We start from the raw sequence: 18573 nt of genomic DNA on the forward strand, positions 1-18573 counted from the left end.
GGCACTAAAATTACTTTTATTAAAGTGTTCTTTCCCGTAGTTTCCACTCAGGGAAAACAGACGATTTAGAGAGTCAGTCAGTTTCTGGACCCATGTCACCCTGCACTAGTTTTACTGTTCAAGCGTAACGTGAGCGCTAAAAAAACGATAGTCTCTATTTTGCAAAGCCTCTTACACATGTAAGAACTCCCCCCCCCTCCCCGCTTACGCCAAGAAATGAGTTTTGATCAGTTTTTATTGAACAGTTTTCTGCGTCATAAATAGATACCATAAGTGGGTAATTTGTAAAGCTCTTGCACCAACTAACCTTTTTTCCCTTCTTTTTTTAAAGATTTTTCAACTAAGAAACTATCCAGAAATCCCTGGGGTATATAATAATTGTCAAAACAACTTTCGTAATCGCAGTAGAAGGTCTTGATAACAACAACCAGTCAAAGCGATCATAGTAAAAATCAGAGAAAATATCTGTAAGATAAGAAGTAGCGAAAACGGTGGATACAGCAGCATTTGCTTAGTCTTTCCACCGCAGTGGTCAGCTTAAGCTGCCTTCAGACGCTCTTCCTGTGCATTCAGCTCATCACGTACTGCTTGAGGCAAATCAGCTCCCAACTGATCCTCGTAGTACTTGCGTAGATACTGACATTCTTCCAGCCAATAGTCTTTGGAGATGTCAAACAGCTTCTCCATGACTAGCTTTGCTGTAAGGTCGTCAACGTTAATGGGTCCAGTTTAGGTATGTACCCAACTGGAGTCACATCTGCCACATCTTCATCTTCACAGCGTCTCAGCACCCATTCCAGAACACGGCAGTTCTCTCCAAACCCTGAAACACCAGGCACCGTTTGTTAGATCAACTTCGCATAGATAACTTTTCAAAGGGTTTTCAAAGCATGGGCTAATTAATGTCTGCAACAGACATTGGATTATCATTTTGGGTTCAAAGTCTGCCTAATTTCCAAGCCCCCCGCCCATGTAGTAATCTCAAACTTTTGCAAACACAGAGAGGTGTCTTCTTTTGTAGATTGTTTAATAAATTTATCATAAAACAATTACTGAATTCGGTTTTCACATAATATCATGTATTATCAAACACAGTGCCTGTGTTATCAGCCTCAGTTAGCCTTTGGCTTCAGCAGATAACTCATACCTTGGCATTGATAATTCATAATATCATGCTCAACCTAATCCAATAATTTCTTAATAGCTAGCAATGTCTGGCTTCCTTATTTGCACCCAAGGGTAGCCTCTTAGGGGAACTCCAAAAGTTTTTGCAGGGTTCCCTTTACCCTGATATCCACACCATTTTACATTAGAATCACACAGTACTCCAACAACAACCTAGTATTCTTTCTTAAATGTGTTGTAAAGAGAAAGAAAAAAAGCATTTTTTTCACCAATAGCTGAGCGATACAAAAACAAGTTTTTCCCATAAGCAACTTCCAGAAACATAACTTCCTCAAAAGACAATTTTCCTTACAATTTTCTGCACCATCTTCTGATGATCACTTTAGAATAAGATGTTCTTAGTTCAGTAAGATATTTGATTCCTTTTTTCTGATATTCCAAAAGTAGTCCAATGATTGGTTGTATCTGAAAAGATTTCTAACTCATCATCTTTCTAACTTTTCAAGAACAGAGATGTCTTTCAGTTGTATGAACTGGGTAAAATCAAGACAAGCTCACCTGGCCATAAGCAATGACCATTTTCATCCACACGGAACCAGTTAACATGGAAAATCTTCAGCATTTTGTGGTTTGGTTTCTCCATCTCCAACCAGTGCTCCGTGTTTTTGCCAAAATTGTATCCAAAGAAAGGTCTCATGGCAAAAGGGTCTCTCATGACAGTTTTACCCTTGTGCTCAGTGGCAGCAGTAGCCTCAGATGACATGGATGAGGCAACAAACACCCCATGCTGCCAATTAAATGACTGATAGACCAAGGGAACTCCCTGTGGGTGTCGACCACCAAATAGAATGGCACTTATGGGAACACCCTTAGGGTCCTCCCAGGCTTTGTCCATGATTGGACAATGATCACTTGGTGCACAGAATCTGGAGTTAAGATGTGCTGCCTTGTTATTACCAGGCTTCCAGTTTTTCACTCCAAGCCAGGAAGTTATTTCTACATGATCTGGCAGTGGCAAACCTTCAAATAAATCCAAGACAATAGGCTAAGAATGGAGCCATTCAAATTAAATTAACCAAACCTGAAGTTGAACTTGGAGATAAGTCATAGTTTGTGGCAAATCTAATCATGTTAATCTTTGCCATATCTAACTATCCTCTTCGCCTCTTAATTGATTCCTGCATTTCTCACAAATACATGAAAATGAAATAAATCATATTTTGACAAGTGGATGAAAATAAACAATAAAATGATCCTTTCAGGTGAACTGCAATTGAGGAAATTGCAGAAAAGGAAACATGGAAAAATTCAGGCTGAGCAAGTCTATGGTTTATTTTATTTATTTGTGATCAGATTTTGTAACAAAATGAAACCCATTAAATTTTGGATCTGAATCAGGAGTATACCCCCCACAAGGTAATTATGCAAGGAAAGTCCTTCACTTTTCCATACTGCAGACAGGCTACTGAGTCGTGTGTGGTCTTCAAGGTAACCTATAGCAGGTTACACCATTATTTAACTATCTTTAGTAAAATGTTTGTCTGAAGTCTTACAAGGAGGTTGCCCTCAAACATGATAAAAGTAGGCTGTCCTCACTTGGACTGGGAAGGAAAATAAAATGCTGTTGATCTAGTACTACTATTCCAAATTTGGTTTCCAAAGACATTTGTCTTCCTATTTCCCTGACTCTCTTCAGACTTTTTCCCTTACCTTCAATCAGATTAAACTTAATGCAACACTTTATAAAGTACCTTCCCAAAAAAGTCGCCATCACTAGTTTCTGCCACATTGGTGAAAATCGTGTCCTTTTGAAAAGTCTTCATTGCAACTGGATTCATCAAATAAGATGATCCTGGTGCAACTCCAAAGAAGCCACTTTCTGGATTAATAGCTCTCAGTTGTCCTTCTTCATCAAACCACATCCAAGCAATGTCATCACCCACACATTCAACCTTCCATCCTGGAATTGTTGGTGTTATCATGGCTAGGTTAGTTTTACCACAGGCACTTGGGAAGGCTGCAGTGATGTACTTCTTCTCTCCCTTGGGATTTGTAAGGCCCATGATCTTAAGATGAAAGAAAAACACATTACCTGTATAATTTACAACAGCAGCTTACTTAAACAATTTTTGATTTTCTCTTCTTTGGAAGTTTTTAAATCGTGGTTATTTACTATGCTATGCTAGAAAGGTTGACAAGTTGATATTTTGTAGAAAGAAATGGTAATTTACGATGTAAGTTAAAAAGGCAAATTTTTATCTAAGAAAAAACTTTCTTATCATAATTCTGACCAATTCTGAATCAGGAGACTTTATGATTGGATAGAAAAATATTATGTGCTCTTCATGCATTTCCAACTCTACCAATCACAAATTAAATTGACAAGATGTACCAACATGTGCTCTGCCAACCATCCTTCATCACGACCAATTGTGCTAGCAATCCCCTAGAGAAAAACACTTCTTTCCCAACAGAGAGTTCCCTCCATAACCACTTCCAAATGATTTGATTTCACGATCATGAGGAAAATGTGCAATGACAGTCCTATCTGGATTGCATGGCCATTTGCAGTCAGGAGCTTGCTCAGCTTTAGGCATGCCAACTGAGTGAAGACACTTCACAAAGTCGTTATCTCCAAGAAATTTCAATACATGACTCCCCATTCTGGTCATGATACGCATGCAGCAGACAACATAAGCAGAGTCTGTGACTTGGATACCAATCTTAGACACAGGAGACCCAACTGGACCCATACTGAACGCCATAACATAAATGGTGCGGCCTAAAATTTCAAGGCACATAGAATAGGAAACAAAAGATAACTTTATTTACTAGGTAAACTAATAAATCCAGACAATGTAACATAATGTAGCATCTTCTACAGTAACCATATCAATATGGAGTTTACCTGCAAGGATGTGAGAAATCTGTTTGAAATGATTAAACAAACAGACATTTAGGGTATTAACTCCGCCTGTGGAATCATACATCCTTGCTGAGCATAATTATCAGGCATAGGGAGTGCATGTTTTTTTTTTAATTCTATTTTTTCGATGCTGCTAATTAGTGTGCTAAATAAACATTTTCTTGTCAATAAGCATGGGTTTTCTTCCCAAATTTTTAGGAAATTTGGACCCTTTTTTCTTTTTTTTTTAGTGCATCTAACTTATATCCTTTACATGCCTGCAAGTCTGGGAAAATCTGGATGGTAAATTAACTTGAAGATTTTCTTAAAGATCATCTTTCAAATTTAAAGTAAAGTCTAAATATACTAGGTGAATAACTAGTTACCTCTCATGCAACCCGGAAATCTTGCACTCAACTCCTTGTTCATGTCCTCAATACTCATCCATTGACCCAGGCATTCTTTAACTCCATCCTTTGCTGCTGGGATGGATTCTCCTTTGTCTTCTGTACAGATGAATGTTTTAGATTCCACTCGTGCCACATTGCGTGGATCAGTGCGGGCAACATAACTTAAAAAGAAAGTCACAATGTTTCATTTAGCATAAATCAGTATGTGTATTGTATTACCTTCTTAACATTATTCATCATTACTGAGCTATTTAACAGCTTTTCATTAAAAAAAAAAGTTATTGAAAGGTGTTACAGTCCAACCTTCATTATACCCAAACCTTGAGTATTCTGACTTTTTCTCTGGTCCCAATTTTGTCATAAATATTTAATAGTCACGATCAAGATCCATAGCCATATTCTTTTAAAAACTACAGCATTGAAACGTGAAGTAAAGGGGAGTCTGTTTAGCTTTCAAAAAGCAAAAGCAGTGCCAGCACGTGTCATAACTAATGAAGAACATTTAAATGGGGTCTGATTAGCTCAGAGTTGCTTTGTTGCTAAGTGAGATTTCACGCTCTGTTGGCTTGTTTGGCAAGGTCTCTCTTATTCTGATGTTGAAGACTGACTTAATGTTGAAAGTGAGCTCCCAACTTTGCCACAGTAGTCTTATGAGCCAATTTTAGATAGCATTGTTGGACAGTCTTCTTTTGAAGATGAAAGTAGCGTAGCGCAGAAAACTCCTTAACTGTGTGAGTAATTCCATGTGATTGGTCAATTGCAAGCACATGAACGTGTGTTTTTCAGCGTCTTCCTTGAATTCGTGCAAAGGTGCACGCAATCGTTCATGCTCGTAAATCAACTCTAGGAACTTTGGTTTTTGTTGCATTTCTTTCGGTCCAATTCTACATTAAAAAACAAACAAACAATCAAAATATGTCTTGATTTGTACGATTTCCGAACTGCTCACGTAAAATTTAGTTTACCGAGTGGGATGACATGACCCACATTGAGTGCGTTATCCTAGGCACGTTTGCAATCAATAGGTCTACCAAGCGTCCAGAATGTTGAATTGTCGCCAAGAGCCTTCTAATATTCAAGAAGCTTTCGCCGGATCCTCTTTAATCCGACATGGAACAGCTGACTGCGAGAGAATGTAGTCCTTTCACTGGTAGACATTGCCAATAATTACATTTACAAATACTTTAATTATACCTTAAGTCTTTAACAATTCGGTAACAAACTAAAAAAAACAAAAGGATTCGATAAAAAAATAACAACGATAACGAGATAATTCTATAATTTTCTTGTATCATCCTACATAACACTTCTCATTCATTTTTTGAGTTTTTTTCTTAAAATCTTGTGGGTTTTTTTTTGCATATTTCCCATTTTTTGGCCTGTGTTTTTATTATTATTTACGTGTTTGACTTATTTCGACAAAGGAAATGGCTGAATCCGCATACGCAAAAATGTTTCTCTCTCTTATCAAAGTAATGTTAGATTGTTACAATCGGCGAAGGACACTGTTTTATTTACAGTACGATCACTGTCGCGGCTGGTCGACGCGTAGCCGTCGCCTGGGTTCCCATACGTGACATCAAGTTTTTCGTCTATACGCAGTAGCGGCATCCTCGAACGGCGCCACGATGTCACTGAGTTAAAACCTCTTTATATAACTCAGTTTCTCGATTTTTTGGTCGTAATGTTAGGTTAAATAATGCAACATTTAGTGCAAATTTTCTCAAAAGCTTCGTGAAGGATTTGGATTAAAGGTTTGTATGTTACATGGTTGGTCACCATTCGTGGCAACAATCGTTTTCAAATAAATGTAGACTCAGTCAACACATTTCTTCATGGGGTTTGTAAAAATTAATCATTCTGGACGAATCGCGGACCTATCATGAGAGTGGCTCCAATCTATACAGTGTTTCGCTCGGTAAATCAAAAAGAGTCTTAGTAAACTGAGCAGACAAGTAGGCCTTTGATTTGAGAGGAAGATTCAGAAAAAAAATTTGGTGAGAAACCATAATTTCATGAGTCGACTGATTTTGACAAATTTGATATGGAATACAAGCTTACGAGGATATTACGTACCTTTATCTCTAATCTTACCTTTTCATGTTATACAGTAAGAATTTACAGCAAATTGACTGAAATGAGACAACACACAGTCTATACACATGCAGAAGTTCTAATGAGATAGTCCCTGTTCCTCCTCGACTATCCGCCATCTCTTGACCTATTTTTAGTCATAAGAAGTGTTGCTTTCTGAAATTCCCGAAAAGAATCTGTACAATTTTAAGTTAATAAAAACGTTATTATTCATTATAAAACGGCCTAACGACTCAGATTATTTTCTGGTATGATTCTTCGTAGTAAAGCAATTACAGCGTCCATAATAATACCTGGAAAAAGACTGGTCAGATCCTATAGTAAATGACCGGATTCCCTCTTATTACAAACAGGAATACAAAACAAAAAAAATATAGCCTAAAAATATCAATTATTATTGTTATACATAATCAAAAGGCTGTTGAAAAACTACCCTTTATTATATGTTCTAACTGTAAGAGATGAACTCTTGTGGGGCTATAACCCAACATGTCATCCAGCTATATACTGTGTATTAATTGTATCCATAACGAGAACCAAACGAAAGGGTATTATCGTATAACAATGTAAAAAAATGGTTTTCAATAGCTATCCTTAAGAACTCAAATTTAACTGCTAATGTGCACCTACATATTTCTGTTCTCTGTTGAAATACGTAAGGAAGTGAACACAACTAATTTGGTGCGAGGAAATCACCCCAAGATATCAAACGAAATACAACTGAGATAAAAAAAATCACTAAATCTGACCTGACAGCATAGGCCTTCTGAATTACGGTTAGATCGCACCATAGTAAGATCGCTCCCGGTTAGATCGCTCCACTCGAAAGTGAGATCGCTCCATCAAATAAGTGACTTCGCTATCAACATAAGTTACTTCGCTCCATGTAGCAAAACTAAGCTATCTAAATTGATAGTTCATCAAATGACGTGCATATCTTACCTAACAATCGGTTAATATCGCTCGCGCGCGCTTGAAATAAATCCGAACTACGCAGAAAGAACAAATAAAACCTAATGTAAGGGACTCACGAAGTGTAATCTACTTTATTAATTAAAGATGGTGGGTATCAGTTTCCTTACATCAAACAGCAAAAAAGGCCACACTGGATAGTATTGGTATTTGAATGATCTTTTTCAATACACTTCAGACTGTAAAGTTATAATTTATTCCACGATCATTTATTCCATTATCGCTAAACATCATACATCGGTAGCTCGGTGGCTAATCTGAAGGACAGAGTGAATACTATGTACTCGAATCGTCACAAGAAAAAAATCATCACCTATAAACTTTAAAGATCATTGGTAAGTAATACTTCACATTACAATATGGAGCGAAGTAAGTAATGTTGGTAGCGAACAAACTTATTTGATGGGGCGATCAAACTTTTGCGTGGAGCGATCTAACTTTTGGTCGGAGGGATCTAACTGGGAGCGATCTAACCATGGTGCGATCTAACCGGATACCGGCACCCTACATGTATGCTAATAAGAGAGAAAAGTTATGCCAGGCTTATTTGTTTTTCCAACAGGATTAGTCCATTAGGAAAGAGTGGTTCCAAAACACTGAGCAACGATCTGGCAAATACTATCGGTAGGTGTGATTTTTGCTTCCAACGAAATGGTGTTGTTTAGAGTCCTAAACATCTGTGTACAAACTGGATTTATGTGGTAGTGCCTTACACCACTGGACAGCTGGTAGAATTTGGAGTCTTTGATCCAGTAGTAGTACGCCTCGTACCGTCCACAACAGTAAAATGCATTGTCGTCTCTCCAGAAACCCTCCACTCGGGTTGACAGAAGTTTGGCGCAGCCCGCTCATTTTCGGATGTTGCCAGTTATTTTCTTTATAAGCAATGGGGCAGCCGGAGGAGGATCTTTTAGACGAACAGGTTTCCTGTTCACAACTGTTGTGGGGTTTACTGACTGGACCAAAAGTGCACTTGAAGTGTTACTGATGCCTGTACGATCATTTCCAGTCTGCCGTGTTTCCACCTCTTCACCTAAATTCTTCCGTTTGAACCCGGCTACTGGTTTCTTCTTTCCGACTGAAGACGAGACTGTGGAGGTGCTTGTGCTGTACACATTTCTACCCATGTAAGTTTCTAACACTCTGGACTAAGTACCCGTCTTCCATGCTACAGCTACAGTGTGGCAGCAGATCTTGTTACAGCTGTAAAAACACATTCGCATGAACACTTTCCACTCTTGAGACACGCCACTGTCTATGGAGCAGTATTTGGTTGGGGTCTTCTGCTACTGACGAGAAATGCTCCCTGTTAGAAACCATCTCGTGTGGCTTCATCATGTACCAACGCAGCAGACTTTGCAGACAAACCTTAGTATCTTTAAGGCGTTCTAGATCCTTCTTTGATGGTAAAGGAGGGTCCATCTGTGAGTTTTGGGGCTCAATCGATGCACTTCGGGTATGACCAGTTTAGAACTTAAACCGTTTGCATCTATGAAAAGCGGCTGAGTCGGGGCACAGCTTGGAAAGGCATCATAGTGCAACTTTTCTTTCGTCTGGTGTCATTTGCAAGTGACTTTTCGGAGGGAAGCGATCCTTAAATTCCTCTTTAACTGCCCACTTATCTGATAGTCCAAACCAAGTCAGCTCTTCCTCGGTTTGAAATGATTGAACCAGGTCTTGAGGGGAAATAATAAACCTGTCTATTTCACTTGGCAGAAAATTCACCCAATCTTTGATCATAAAGTTTACGGACTCTGGAATATTCTGTGTGACGATAAAGTTTTCGTGCGCTAAACTGGACTTTCGCGGGAACGTACAAACGGGGGAAAATAACTCGGTAGAGATCACTCGGCTTGCGAGAAAGGAAACTCGTCACGATTTCCTGGCACACGGAGGTCCACTTCTAGTAAGCTTGTACGGACGTCAAGGAGGAGACAGCGTTTTGGTTCCACAGTAGACTTTTATTCTAGGTCAGGTCAACAAGCGACATGACCTCTAGCGTACTCAAGTTTGTAATCATCAAAGCTGTACAAGGTACTTGCTTAAGAACTAACTGGTGTGAGGTGCTATTGTTACACAAATCGCAATATTTGAATAAGGACACAAAGGAGCGGAAAAAGTCTGTTTGGAGTTAAACGAAAACTACTTAGATATTCCATCTGTTTCTACGACGAAAATAATCTCAAAATTAAAGGGACGGATACAATAAACTCGAGGCCATTAAAGTAGGAAACTTAGGTGCGAATTCACAGTTCTGGTATAGAAAATAATACCTATCTCAATTGCAGCAGAGCAGCTCAGGAAACAAAAAGGGAAAAGCAATTAAAAGTTTCTGCTTATCTACGCAAGGTTAGTGTGGAAACTGTCGTATGAAAAAATGTAAAGTTACGAGTATAAACTCAGCTGTTATCTACCATGAAAACCAATGTTTCCAGAAAGACCATTAACACTTATATTTACCTAAAAAAACTAGTAATAAATAACAAAAGTGCCGACAGGCAGGTGCATATGATGAAAGCGAGTAACAACAAAAATCTATTCCAAAGGCTACTGTGGTTTTTATACATTTTTTGATTTACTGAAATGAAAGGACTGGGAATGGTTAAATGTGAAAATTTACGAATAAATATGTTCCGAATAACGACCACACTGAAATATCAGTAAATTTTCCCGTAACACTGGCTGTAGGGATCTTCGTCTAGTTGTTGCACTACAGAACTAAATGTTTTGTTTCTCAGATCATGGAAATATTGATTCTCAAAATACAGTAAAAATTGCGGCTTTCTGTGACGCTCAGTGCCTTCAAAGTCTTCCCATTTCTTCATCAGACTATTGACTCGTTCTTGGAACTGAAAGGATTCTTTCCAGAGCGGATCCTTGGGCTTTGAAAAGATGTCTCGCAAAATTTCTTCTCTTGTCTTGTTTGACAGACCAAGCTTCTGGAGTTTAAGCGAAATGTTTATCTTAAGAGCTAATGTCAACATGCATCAGACAAACAGCGGCAAGTCACCCACTTTCACTCCTACTTTCATATTTTGTAGCCCAATATGTCCTGATAATTGGGGGGAACAACACAAATGAATATTTACCCTTTATGAAGATTTTTTTTTGTGATGAATTGACAATACTACAATATGTTGCTTTTGTGGTCACTAATCGTTGTTTCAGTGGCAGCGTAGGAGTTAAAAGCGGGTTGTTGCTTCAACGCTTTTTAGTGTTCTGGCAGGAGAGCAAAGCGTGATGCTCTGGGAATAAAAACTCTTAGGGGCCTTTTACATGATATCGGAATGAGTTCTGTTCAAGAACGAGTTCATCCCGGTTGCCACATGATACCAGTGTAAAACTATTCGAAACGAGTCATTTCTGAATGAGTTTATTGAGGATTTCATTCCAGAACGAAACACTTATTCTGGACGACCTTTTGTACCTGTATAAAGTAAACGCGGTACGACACTCATATCTGTATGAATCCTCTTTAGGAGGGAGGTAAGCATAGAAAAAGGACGTAAATACTTGTTTTTACAAGCTAAATTATCTTGCATTTAAACGCGGTATGACATTCATTTTGTTCCGGAACAAAACCCATTTTGGAATTATGTAAAAGGTACCTTAGGAACGGACTATAGATTTTCGATGGGGTGGGTGGGAGAGTATGTATAGGGGTTTCCCAGGGGGTGCAGCACACTTGAAATTTAGCAAGGACAAATTTTGATTTTCGGTGAAGAGAAAAAAGTTTTGTCAGCGTCTTGTAGCGAGTGCGGAAGGGCCCTTTACCACTGTGTGCTAATTACGCGTGTGTCCCGTCAGACATTAGTATAGAAAACTCCGCCTCTGTCTGGATTTTTGGTAGCCTATTGACCAATTCGCAATCGAGACCTAAGTCTGACGGGACGCGTAATTTTGCACAAATTCTGATGGATCTGAATATTTTAGTTTTCTGAATACAGTAATTCTTGGAAGGTTTTTATAGATATGTGAAGAGGGAAAAAAATCCCATCCCTTAAATTCGGAGGTTGATTCATCTTTGAATTTGTACGTGTCACGCTTGTCATGCAACTGATATAATAATGTGGAGAAGATTTATAAACTGCAAATTAAATCTGGCTAAAATGTGGTAGAGAATAACTTGATCATCGAAGCAGCCAACAAAATCACAAATAAATAGGGTAAGAGTATGTTATGTTAGATTTTTTTACAAATTGTAGTGATTTATTAGTAAAAGTGTAAAAGTGTTATTAGTGATTTATTATGTAGTAAACGGTGGCGATAAGTAGGAGCACCATGTATATTTCATAGTCGCTAGCAAGTAAATTATGCCGGACTTTGAGTTCGTCTCAAGATAGAACAATTCAAATACACAAGGAAATTTTTACAGTATTTTTTTAACCATTCTTTTGTATTTCAAAAGCTAGAAGCTCAGTAGATTCTGTCATATCGGTCATTGTTAAAACTGTCTTTGTTTTGATGCTACTTTTCGACATAGGAAAAGTATGTCGGACAAAAATATTCACCAAAAAATAAATATTTCCTTGCCAGCTTCAATAATGACAGGGGATTAAGTTTAGACGATAAAACAAAGGATTATGTTGACAGAAATACCGGAGGTCAAGTAAATTCGTTACATGAGGTCACACAACTCGGTTAAAATTCATGGTGAAAATTTGCATATTTGAGCGGTCGAACGAAGAAAATAATTTCTCGAAAACTAAAATATATTTTCACAAAAAAACTACACCATAATTATTAGGACATATTGGGCTACAAAATATGAAAGTAGGGGGGAAAACGAATTTTGGGCGACTTGCCACAATATTTCAAATTTGTTCGATGGATGCTGACATTCCTCTTAATATGTATGTAGCACAACAGACCGTGGACGTTCTGGAAAGCGGACGCTAGTGCATTGACGTGCGCTATTTAGTCGTCGGTTAAAACCTGGTACCTCTCGAAGAAGAGAATGCATGAAGGAAAAATACGAGTGCTCTTCTTTCGTCATACAGATCATTACGGGCTAAAGAAAGCTCGGGCTATGATTACTACCATTTACTCTCAAAATAGTGTTCTTGTAAGAAGTAACCAGTAAAAAAAAGGGGCCCAGCTGAAATGTAATAGCCGCGCCAAGATCTGACACCATTCCAGCTTCCTGATGACAACAGAATTTGATGATGTCATTGATTTGCTTCTCAGGAAATGGTAAAATAGTTGGTAAGGTATTGCAGACTACATCACGAATAAATCCTTCGCATGCCCCCTTCTGTAACTCAAGCACAGATGCATACATCTTTCGTCTTCTTTGTACCAGTGCTGCTAGCGCATGTTGTCGACTTCTGTTTTTCGCGCAGCGCTTGGCGGGCATTCCTCGGTAAGGCACTAGTGCTGTCCACGTCGATAACATACATACATACATACATACACACACACACACACGCACGCACGCACACACACACGCGCACACACGCGCGCACGCATATATACATACATAATTTATTTGAATAAGGTATGATAAGGGCAGTTTTCGTTGATGTGGACCTCCAACGTCTCGTACGGTATTGAACGGGGGTGCGTTTAGGACCTGTTTTTCCATCACCTACGTTACTTGCTAGCTTTGACTTGGTGCTTTGCTTTGTTCGAACATATATGGAACAGACGAAAAATCCTTTCGGTTTCCGAGTTGAGCTAGTTTGAATATCTGCGGGCCGGGAAGCCCTCGAGGCGGTGGTGTAGGAAAACAATCGGAAACCAATTGTCAATCTCTTTATCATACTCGATTGCCACGGTTGTTCGGTGGAGGGAGTGTCTCCTTATTTTAAAAGAGTGAATTATGACATAGTATAGAGTTATTTGCAATTGAGAAGTTTCAAATAAGTGTCTCCCACGGAGAAGCTAGTGTGGAGAAATATTTAATAAGCACCATATAGCTTTTTCAAGGAAATATGGTAGGCTTTTATAAGCGCTACCTTGCCAAAATCATCATTCTCGCAAAATTACTGTTATATAAGGTTTTCCTTCCTTGTTATGCGCAGAACGTGTGAGCAATGAAAAAAAATTATATTCTCAAAGGGATCGCTTATGTTTTTGTTATTTGTCTCCCGAACATTTTTTCACTTGTACGTTTACTTAGAGTATTTAATCTTATTGATCTTATTGATCTTATTATTAATCTCGTTTTCTTATTGTATTTATTTGTGTATTATATCGACTGCGATTTCCTTCAATATAGATATAGTTCCGATGCATGGAGAAAGTGATCTTGTGGAGTCGTTTATGTTTGGTCAAGGACAATTTAAAACCATCGTTAGCATGTTTATTTGATTTTGTTATCTGGAATGAGTGATTTACGGAGGTAAGTTAATATGTGATCTACTAACGTCGAAAATATATCAAGTCGAAGGAATAGTTTTGGTCTCGGTTCGCATTTTTGCCAACAAAGTAAACACATGGTCCGTGTGTCATTCGGCCATTCAATTTTCGTTTAAAATCAAAACTTGAAAATTAATGTCAATTTTTTATTTTCGTTACATTTTATCATAAAAAATACGAAAGTGCCAAATCGAAAAATTGGGCGATTTTGCAAGACTCCAAATGTAGATACAATGTGTACTTGCCTAAAAAGCTCGAGAAAGCCTCGAAACTGTCATATCCCCCGCTGCTATTCGTAATTTAAACACTTTTCCGTCCCTAGTCAAATCAAAGGTTTTATTGCCTGTCATGATGTCAACGAACGGACAGTCCAAAAGAGCGCGAAACTTTCACTTCCTTCGCAGACTCTAGGCGGGCCATTGGGGAGAGGTTGGTATCAGAAATTTACCCCATCCATCTCCCTCACCTTCACTCCAACCAGGTTTTACAGTATGGCGTCTGAAAAGTCGATATGGCTACATCACCCGCTCCAATATGCTCCAATACGAAGTCTAAGATCTTTTTAACTTCTTAGCTAACGTCCAAAGTCGCTGTAATGGACAGAACTGAGGAAGACGCTACAAAACGTCGTGAAAGACCGCGAAGAGACAGTTAAACTCTCACTTCATTCCTAAACCTATAAGCAAGGAAGCGGACCTGGCCATATGGAGAGGGCGCTAGGGGCAAAAATTACCGTGCGAATGGACCCTTCCCCCACCCTCTTGGGTAGTTCTGTCCACGATTTTGAGTGTTTTGGCCGAAAAACAAAAATTGAAAATTGATTGCAATTTTCAATTTTCAATGTTTACACTTCCTCCGAAAACAGAAAAACTAAGCCATGCCACCGACTGCAGCATTGTCGGAAAAGCAAATTTGCCGCTCAGTTTCATTTTTCTCTTTATTGTTGACAGGATTAAAGTAAAAATATAAGTTATGTTTCAATATTCTATCAAAAGGAAAAAAAGTCAAAAATTTTCGATTTGGCACTGTCTTATTTTAAATAAGTAAAAAAGTAACGAAAATCAAAAATTGACATCAATTTTCAATTTTTGATTTTAAACGAAAATTGAATGGACAAATGACACACTGACCCTCTATAGCCACTTTTATTACGTTGGTAAAATCTGTACAGACATCACACCAACCGACTTGCGCACAAAGTGAGAAGACTATATGAAGGCTTGAAATTATATTAAGATCGATTTTGATCAAGAAATGGGCCAGGAATATTCCACAATAGTGCAAATAATCGTAAAGCTGATCCCCTAAAACGCGATTGCGTGACGCTCGGTCAGTTGTAAGATGACATGTTATCATATACCAGAAAGATTCTCATTCTGTATTTTGTACCCACTCTGCCGTGTGCAGTCTACATTTTGTGCCTAGTCTAAATTTTTTATCCGGTTTGCAGTCTGCATTTTGTACTAACAGGTATCCGTGGCACCAATACAGTTTATTTTTGGTTACAGCTATTCACACAACACACACAATCTACCACAAAATACCTGTGTGTGAGTTAATTCGACATTTTCGTTCTTTTCCGCCTTAATACTCCTCTTTCCTTTTGTAAAAATGTAGACATCTCTTACAGTGTTTTACTTAATCCACCCATCCCAAAAAATAACTCTTGCATGCATAGCATGCCTATGTTTTCTTTTGTTTTTCATTTTTAAGCGGAAGCGGATAACAAAATTGATACTCTTTGCGTTCATCGTTTTACATTTGCCATCGTTTATGGGAAAAGAGAACGAACACTTGGCAGTAAAACGAGGTAAAGCGGCACGAACGCGACTATCTTTCGCCATCTTGAAAATTTAATAATAATAATGTAAATGTTATTTCTTCTTTAATTAAGTTTAAGTAAGCCTTATTTTTGTTTTCATGTAATTTCCAGTGAATTTTAGAGGGGGTTAGTAAAGGAGGGTCAGTAGGGGGTCAGTTGACCTGGGGTCAGAGTTTTGTTGTAGCCTCATAAAATAAGGGTTTAGGGTGAGAGATTAAATAAGGCAAGAAAAAGTTAGCATGACTAAGGATCTTTCCATTGATTCCACTGTCAAGTACAAGACCACGAGGGGTGAAAATACGCACATTTCAAAGAACATAAAGTGGCCTTCAACTGTGATGTTATTAGTTCTAGCTGATTGCCCAATGCAGTTCATTTACTATTTCACTCGAAACTAAGCCACGAATATTTCATTCCTTCTGTAACTTATATCAGCACTTTCTCGCCCTCTGGAAAATTGGGTGAAAGTGTTTGACAACCTTTCGAAAATATCGCAAAGACAGACAAAACCTAATCTATCTGAACTCACGCAGATATTATTTGATTTACAGTCTCGATTGTCCAAATAAGCTACTAGGCAGTGATTAATCTGGTGGACAGCAAAAAATTCAACCAGCTGTTGGTAAAATATCTGTTCTGTGCAAAAATCTCTGTAAGTTCTGGCTGTTCAGTCATTCAAGTATCAGAACACCTGCAGGTGTTGGAATGGAACTTAACCAGAATTCAGAATATTCTGGAACTCAGCTGCAACGAAGTACAACACGAATGGATCAATTATCATCGTTTATATGATAAGCTGAATTATACATGCACTTTGATTGGTTCTTATTTCAAAATGTGGTTAGTACATCTATGGCACACTCTACTGCGCCTCGTGCACCACTTTTTTGTTCTTTACACATCTTGACATCAGCTATGATCTGTTACTGAATAGACACACAGCAACGCAAAATCTATATCAAATGGAATAACCATTCACTTCACATTTGATTTCCTCTTTTTTTTTTGCTCCTGAACACATGGATGTGCAATGAAAACAGGCTCTCATCTCTGGGTCAGTAGAGAAAAACAATCATCAAGTTAAAATGAAATACATCGGTGCCACGCTTACTGTTGTCTCCTTCGCAGCAGTTGTTTGGTCTCATTACACAACGCCCTCTACTTCCCGTTTAAGAGAGAGCTCGTCGCGCAACGAGACCAAATAGCGGTTGCGAAAGAGACAGCGCTTACTGCCGTTCTTCCAACAGAGAGAAAATCAACATTATTCGTCTGCAATTAGTTACCTCAAAAAAATACGATTCTGTCTAATTTTACACGAAAGCAAACTGAAACTCTGTTGTACCTCCAATAGACCCTAACCAAAGATATATTGCGATCTCGTATAAGCGAAGACACATTGAACAAAAGAAAGGATAATATTTCAAAGAGGGCTCCTTAATTGGTTGTTGCCTTTCTTTCCTTTTCACGTTTGTAAACATATCCAACGAAAACATAAATTGACTTTGTATTTTGTGTTCTTTAGCATTTCTGTTGTAAACGCTTCTCGCCATGCAACAAACACGGGCGCATTAGCACTGTGGGATTGCGTGAGGACGGTCGGGCGGACGGAAGTGACGTCATAACCAAACCAAAATTTTTCGCGTTCATGAGTTTCCCAAATTTTCTTAGCTATAAAAATTATCTCTCTGGTGATAAACACAGTGCACAAAAGGCTAACGGAAAACTATGAAATGAGCCCAAGAATTTTCTTAAGTTTTGGAAGTGAGAAGACGGAAAAACAAATGAACAAGACAAACGGCGAATGGAAACACAAGTAACCAGATGAGTGGCGAACAAACAAACGTTCGAACGCACTGCCTTTTGACCAAACTAATGGCCAAGACGGGCAGCCGAACAAACGCCGGATGACACGCGAGCACAGAAGACCAAATGCGTCAACAGACAACTATCATTGAAATGAACAGCTGAAGGACCGAAAGGACGGCTATATAAATACATCATCTTAAGCTGATTGTGAGCAAAAATTATTATAAGTTTGCATTTTCAAGTAATATTTTCCAGTAATTAGGATTTAAAAAAGTGATTGAAAAAAGAGAACTAAAAAAAAATCAGAATAATATTGTTATGTTGCCTTTATATCCTTTGTTGTTATGTACATATTACAAAAAAGGTTTTGAAAAAAATAAGTTTAATTAAAATATGTTTCTTTTTAGAAATTCTTGTAGATCAGATCAATGGAGAAAGGAGAAGTCTTTCTCTGTCCACTCAGTCTGTTCATCTGGTTTCGCGAGTTCCTTCACTAGGTTTTTCATTTCTTCGTTTTCACCGGTGAGCGCTCGGCGAACCGTTTGACCGTTAACTCGGTCATTCGGCTATCCGTTTGCTTTTCCTGTTATTCGTTTGCTCGTTCTTCCGCTCGCGCGTTCGTTTGCGTTTCTGGTTTGTTCAGTTGTTCCTCCGTTTGCCCAGTTCTTCTTGCTATTCATGGGCATAAATAATTAAATTTAACCGATTAAAAATTGTATTAAGCCATTAGGAAGAAGTTTCTTCATGAGAATGATGTATTATTCTAGAAAGTGACACAGGCATACTCGGGAAAAAAGAAATTCGAGTGCTCCTATCAGGAGTTGAACCTAAGATCTTCCGATTACTAGTTCGGATGCTCTACCACTGAGCTACCGGGAGACTCAAGGTAGCTAAGGCCGTTAAACTAGGTTCATGGGACAAATATCCTGCATACTGCTAGGATTTCAATGTCGAACGTGTGATATATGAAATAAATGTGATGGTATATTATTTCCAGCCTAGTGAATGAATGAGTATGATGTATTATTCTAGAAAGTGACACAGGCATACTCGGAAAAAAAGAAATTGGAGTGCTCCTA

The 18573-nt window shown here is 38.4% G+C and overlaps 1 pseudogene; it reads right to left on the reverse strand.

Moving 5' to 3' along the window:
• Positions 1 to 212: 212 nt before the first annotated feature.
• On the reverse strand, positions 213 to 6051 carry LOC131776091 (phosphoenolpyruvate carboxykinase, cytosolic [GTP]-like; annotated as a pseudogene).
• Positions 6052 to 18573: the final 12522 nt, after the last annotated feature.

This window comes from Pocillopora verrucosa, chromosome 3, assembly GCF_036669915.1.
Source record: "Pocillopora verrucosa isolate sample1 chromosome 3, ASM3666991v2, whole genome shotgun sequence".
Lineage (NCBI taxonomy): Eukaryota > Metazoa > Cnidaria > Anthozoa > Scleractinia > Pocilloporidae > Pocillopora > Pocillopora verrucosa.